The following is a 6,569-nucleotide window of genomic DNA, read 5'->3' as shown; positions in this document are numbered from 1 at the left end:
GGCAAATGCTGTTCCCGTTTGGTTTACGCTGCGGTTTCAGGCCTCCATAAGGGTTGACTTGAACTTGAATGGGGATTTATGTGGGGATTAAGATTGCTTTTAGCTCGGCGAAGGTAAGTAAAGGTAACAAAGGTGGTTAGAAATGGGGGAAAATACTTTGAGGAAATTTTAAGCACTTACTGAAAAGGTTTTTTTTTAACTGCTGCAAAAAACTTCCCATTTTTTTTAATTGTAACAGCCTAATTAAAGTTGATTTACATATTTTTAATAACCCTGTCCTTATTAAAACAACCACAAAAGCGCTGAAATATAATGGAAAAATGTATTTGTGTTGTAAATTTCACAAACATAAATCTTAAACCATTGGTGCAACTATAATTTATTGATAATTATGTCACTTACATAAACGTATGGTGAGCTTTTTTATTGTTTATAATTATTCTTATATACATTTTTGTGGTTTAACCTGAAATATATATATTTTGCAACAATAACTAGGAAAAAAAAAAAGACTTGGACAATATAAACAACGTTTTTATTTTAATTACTTTATAATATTTTTTTCTCAATTGTACAATCAACCTTTGACAACCTTTAGTATTAAAAAGTAGATTCCAATTTATAAAGAAACCGTAAAACATTTTCAAATTAAAAATCAACTAAATCACATCGACTGAAAACCAACTTCCCAAAAATAAGAAAATGTCTCGTGGGCGTGTCACCGCCTACCATAACAAGATTTTATTATGCTCGTGCAATCATAACGCACAAGTGCACCCAAATACACACTGAAACTGGGACACAATATTACGCAATCATTGGCCAAGGAGAATATTCTATTTCCCTCGCTTATCTCGGGCCCTCTTCTCCCAACGATTTCTTAAGTTTTAATGCAAAATTTTGCTTTGATATCTGCTTGTTTCGAGGGTTGGGATGTTGTTGAAGTTGTTGCTTTCCTGGTATTGTGGTACCCATTCCATTGCCAGTTGTTTCGGAAACCCAAGCTGATGTTTTCTTTATAAGTTCTGCAAGTAAACAAGAAGCCCACTTCCTTTATGCTAGGACCACCGCAGAGAAGGCCAGTTTTGTTAAGGCTGAGGGGGATTTTCAGGAAGTGCGCGCTTATGCCAGGAATTTGTTTTGTCTTTGGCATATTACAAACTTGTTTGCTTTTCTGGCATATTGCGTTTGACTTTTGCCAGCTGCAATAAAAGAAAAAAAGCTGATCCGAAAGCCCTAAAATATGAAGCCCATTGAAGTCTGGCTGCAATTTTAATGGACAATCTTATTGTGGCCCCTTAACGGTGTGTGTGTGCCTTTGCATCCATCAGCCAACCAGGGAAAAACTCATCATAAAGTGAAGTGGCTGAGGGACCCCCATTCCCACAGACATTGCAGATGGCGCTGAGGAAGGATTTACAGCATCAGCATATGGGCATCATCTTTATCCGAGTGTCTGCGGGCTCCTTCTTTTATATTTATTACATCATTCGATGGCATAAACTCGCATATTAAGTGGATTGATGTATTAATATTTAAACGGCGATTTGTGCTTTGCGGTAAGCTAAAGTTACTCGGGGATCTCCTCTAGGGGCAGTGCTTAACCCTTGACCCTTTCACGAACATATGGCAGACTCTTGCGGGATAATGAGGCATCTGCATATGGGGGCATCGATTGGACGAACCGTACTAATCGTACCATTTTGTGGCGCCATTATTTCCCGAGCTTCTTGCTTCTTGCTTTTTGCTTCCACTTCCCCTGATCTGGTCACATTAAAAGGCGACACGCATTTTGGGGTCCCGTGCGAAATTTTTGTGTGTGCGTGGCTCATAAATAAAACATAAAGTCGCCTGCTTTTTATTTTTTATACATTTTATATGCTGCTGCATCCCCCTACAACTTTCCGATGTCGCTGAACATGTTTGGAAAATGTTTATAAAATGACGCAGAAAGCGTATACAAGTCATAAATAATGCGTTCGAGCTGGTAGAAAACAGGGAATTCAAGACGGAAGGTGAGTAAAAAAGGAAAGGAAGAACACGAAGTTGAAGTGTCGCAGTAATTTGAAATTAGCTCGCGTTTGACATGCAAATATAGGGAAACAAGTTGAGACCGTTTCTCCCATCTGGCATTTACAACTTTAACAAACATCGCGGCGTATACGCAATATGCTGCCCATACACTCTCGATGCAGAAAGAAGCTCTAGATAAGGGTCAGCCTAAGATGTCCCTAATATTGACCAGTCCCGAGACTGATCTGCATTCAAATTAGTTGGGTAACTCTAAACTGACCCATTTCCCTATTCCGCCCATTACCATTTTGTAGATGGGGGATGACTTTGGCAAATAAATAAATTGCAAGTGACACATGCACAATTATTTACAATTAATTACGCCTCTGACAAGGTAACACACCTTCGCCCATTTGAGATACCCTCCTCCCCGTCTTGATTATTTCACTCGAGTATTCAGTTGTACGGCGTAGCTTAAGACCACTTCCCTCCCACAGAACACAAACAAAATCGATTAACATTTAATTGCATCTGCGGCTGCCCAAATGTAGGGCCACAAATTCCGTAATCGAAATTATTGTTGAGGTCTCTGCCCCAGAAGCAGTCGCCTTATGCCCGATCCCGAAGTGTATATGTTTGAAGTAAACAGCAAGTGTGTAGCTCATCAGGTGCAGGCATTAATGAACAATGAAATTAGGAACTGCAAGCGGAAAAGCGGTATTTTCCCTCGTCCCAGGGACTTCCATCAATTAGGGAAGCACTCAAGTAGCCTCCAAAGCCGAGAGGCAATTTAAACAGAATGTTAAAAGCAAGGAATCTTCATTCAAAAAAATCACAATGCCTAAAAAGGCAAAGGCTGCGGTTTTCCTTTCCCTTACTCAGTGACAACAAGCAACAAATACTTCCGCATTTCACACGGTTTTCTGGGCTTCAAGTTTCCAAGGGGAAAAGTGGGTAGAGCTTCACAAATGTTGCGCCAAAAATAACATTTGAATGCCAGAAAGGTTTTTTCAGCCCCGACGCAGTCTAACAAGAATGGAGATGAGGAAAAAAGGCTGAGGCAGTGAAATGGAAATGTAGACGACTCTATTTGGGGTATTTTTGGAAGGGAAATGTTTCTTCATTTGCGAATGAGTGAATAAGTGACACTTTTTTCACCGTTTTTTTCGCGCGAAGACAGAAAAACAAATACACTGTACCAATGTTCTGAATGACTTTTCTAAATTTCTCTGTTTGCTCTGCACTTTCTCCTACGTTTGCCAATCTATATTCTGCTACTGATCTGTTTGAATATCGTTTAAGCGCGGTACAGAGGCTTAACATTGATTTTGTTGTTTGTTTTTAATTTACTCAAATGCAAATTTGTTTAAAAAACCCATTTCTCTTCTTTACTCACATGAGCAGCCAGACAAAAGGGCATCCCTTTTGCCACCCATTAAATCCCCCTTAACTCCTGTCTGATGCACTTCATTGATGGAAATCGATATTCGAATGGATTCTTGCCACTGACACTGCAGTCAGTTCAACTTAAGTCAAAAGAAGTTGTAAGAATGTATCTCGTTGTTCTGTCTTTCACATCCCTATCACTTTTCTGTCCTAATGAGTTTCCTTGGAGATGTGGGAATATTCTCAGATTCTCACCCACAAATCCTCTCGGCGTCGATTTATAAATATCCTCTCTTAAGCAGCTTTCCACATACCCATGCAAATATATAAATATCCCTTTTAGTCATGTACCTTCCTCTTCGTAGATTTATGTACTCCAGGCTGTGCAGGACCAAGTCAGAGGTTAAAGAAACTCAAACTTCTTGACGCTTTTCAGAGGAAATCTGGTCCGAATCAGAAAGGATTTGACCCATTTGTCCGCCCTCCATCTTGCCAGTCGCAAATTCGTCTGTTTGCCCAGTAAAATGTATCTTGAAATACTTAAATTCCATTTCTATTTTTCATCATCGTCTGAATCAGCCCGAGGCTTAAGTGCTCACATAAGGGGAGGGACGGGGAGGACTCGACTTGGAATGTGCCAGCTGTTAATATTTTGACAATGATGCATAAGTCCTGGACGGCGGACAGAGGACGCTCGACTCCTAATGCCAGACAGACAGTTGGCATGATGAATGTCGACAGTCGCACGAAATCTGAATCCGAATCCGAATTTCATATTCAGGCCAGGACTCCTAGGCACTCGAACCGCAACGATGACGCATTCCTCGTGTTTTGCCAGTTATTGTTTTATTGTTGCCATCCTACTGATGCTTCCAAGCCTCTATTTTGCCATTTAACTGGCACCTCCATTAGTTATTCAAAAATTGTCGAGGTGGGAGTGTTGGCCAGTGGGAGTGAGTCAAAGAGGTGGAGCCCAACTGGAGTCGTGTCAAAACGGATGGGGATGTTCCGGGGCAGAAGCAAAGTGCACATGTGGATCTTTGTGAGGAACGGAATGACAAGGGGCAGACATGATGACCTGACCTTCAAGAGGAATTTTCCATCATTCTCTGACCATGTTTAAGAACTTAAAGAAGCAAGGCAGAGCTTATGATTGAATTTCGAAAGCATTTGACTGTGGTTCCTCTAATTATTTGATCTGATTTAATTCGAAGGTGGTTATGGTTTTGGAATGCTTTTGGTATATCATCGAACTTCTTCCGTTGTGGTTTCTCCAATAATTCTCCTATTATCTCTCCGTCAAAATTCTGGTACCCACAATCAATGGAATCGACAAGACAATAGAGCGATTACCTCTTGTTCTGGGCTCATTGGGCAGCCTTCTGGCATTTTATTGACTACACCCCCATCCACTTCCGATTGAATTTAACTGACAAGGGTCGTCGGTCGTACTTCCACCTTTATCCGATTTTCGTTATCCAACAAATGAGCGAATAATTGTGCGATACAAGTGAATTACAACGGTTTAAGCGCTCCAATTGCCAACGGCAGTGACAGCAATTGTTGTCCGGGAGCGTGTTAATGAGTTGTTAAGTTCCCCGAAAGAGTCCGCCCACCCTTTAACCCCTCCTCGGCCCCTTGACCCACAGCATTGGCTGGTGTTCGGCCAGCAGCGATAAATGTCAATTGCAGGGCCTCCCTGTGAGTCTCCAATGACTGGGAGAGATGATGTAGCGGGACCTATTCAAAGTTCAAGACCCGCTGCGGCTCATTACATGTCCGAAATGCACTGCCGACCAGGAGGAGGATGATTCAGCTGGTGAACTGCGGACAAAGGATCCGCATATGCAAACATTTTGGGGAGCACGAGACGTGGGGAAACGTAAAACAGAGGAGCACATCCAGGCTGACTGGCTAGGATGGTCAAGTGGGGGTCATAAATCGAGAGCGGCTAATGCCGGAGTGTGTACTTCATTCTGCCTGCTGTTGGCATTCATTGGCATCGGATCTGTCCTCTGGGAGACTCAAATTCAAATCGCACTTCGCAGTTAGGGGAGTGACTTTAAAGTGCTTTATTAATGTGGAAGGGGTCAGACAGAGGCCGAGTACCCGAGTTCATCTTTCTCCCAATTCAGTCTGACTTTGACAAAACAAACCGTTTGGATTTTCTTTTTTCGCTCACCGAAACCGAAATGCGATACAGACAGTCTCAGTGAGTAAAGCGAGTGAAAAGTTCATTGAAACTTACACTTTTCAAGTGGCTTTGTTTTGGGTAATTGGTTGATGGATTTCAAAGGGGATTTCGGAGCGGTAGTTCTTATAATGAAGTTCAAAATGTGTTCTTCATCAACTTTTTCCAATTTTAAATTGATATATTTCCCACTTCCCTTTCCCAAGGAAATTTCATTCCCACAATGCAAATGGTTAACGTGGGGCAAACAACCAAGAGTCAATCCGAATGCCCAAGACAAACATCTCGGACTAGGTAAATTTCGGCTACTCCTCCCCTCCAGCCATTAGACACAATGTCAAGACGTCAAAGGAAATTGATTTATTACCTGGCCAAAAGCCACAGGTGTCCGTGGTCCGTGTTCTGCTCCTCAGCCCTCGAGTCCCTTTCGAAATAGCTGTCCTCGGTTGTCCTTCCCCTTGACAGACATTGCGGTCGCCATCTGCGGAATCCTCGCCGTCCAATTTACACTTCCATGGCCTCCTTCAAAGTCTTCGACCTTCGCGGTTTTCTGTCTGGTTTTTGGACCCCCTAAGAGGTCCTCTCTCTATCGATACCTATAAATCTTGTGCGTTGTTAGAATTCAATTTTTTCCCAAGTGCTTAGGGAGACTTCTTGCCTGTTCCCCCTGCTAATTCGAATTTAATGCCTCTGCTCAACATGACAAGCATTGCAAGTGTCCTGTCTGCCAGGTGAATGGTGACAGGTGGGTAGGAAGGCGGAGCAGTGCGGCATGTTTGCGGTTCCTGTGAGTCCCGGCGCCGTTGACAGTTTAATTGAATCTAAATCCCAACTGTACCCGACCAGAATGAGCAGAAAATATGTTTTTAATTTCGTTGTTTGGTCTGCCCCACAAGATCTAAACAAGGAGATTTATGAGGGAAAGGGGATGCGTCGGAAATGTCGGCATATCCCAACGATGAGCTTCATGAAACCAACC

Source organism: Drosophila elegans, unplaced genomic scaffold, assembly GCF_018152505.1.
Source record: "Drosophila elegans isolate 14027-0461.03 unplaced genomic scaffold, ASM1815250v1 contig_208, whole genome shotgun sequence".
NCBI classification, from domain to species: Eukaryota; Metazoa; Arthropoda; class Insecta; order Diptera; family Drosophilidae; genus Drosophila; species Drosophila elegans.
Note: the sequence above shows the minus strand (reverse complement) of the source record.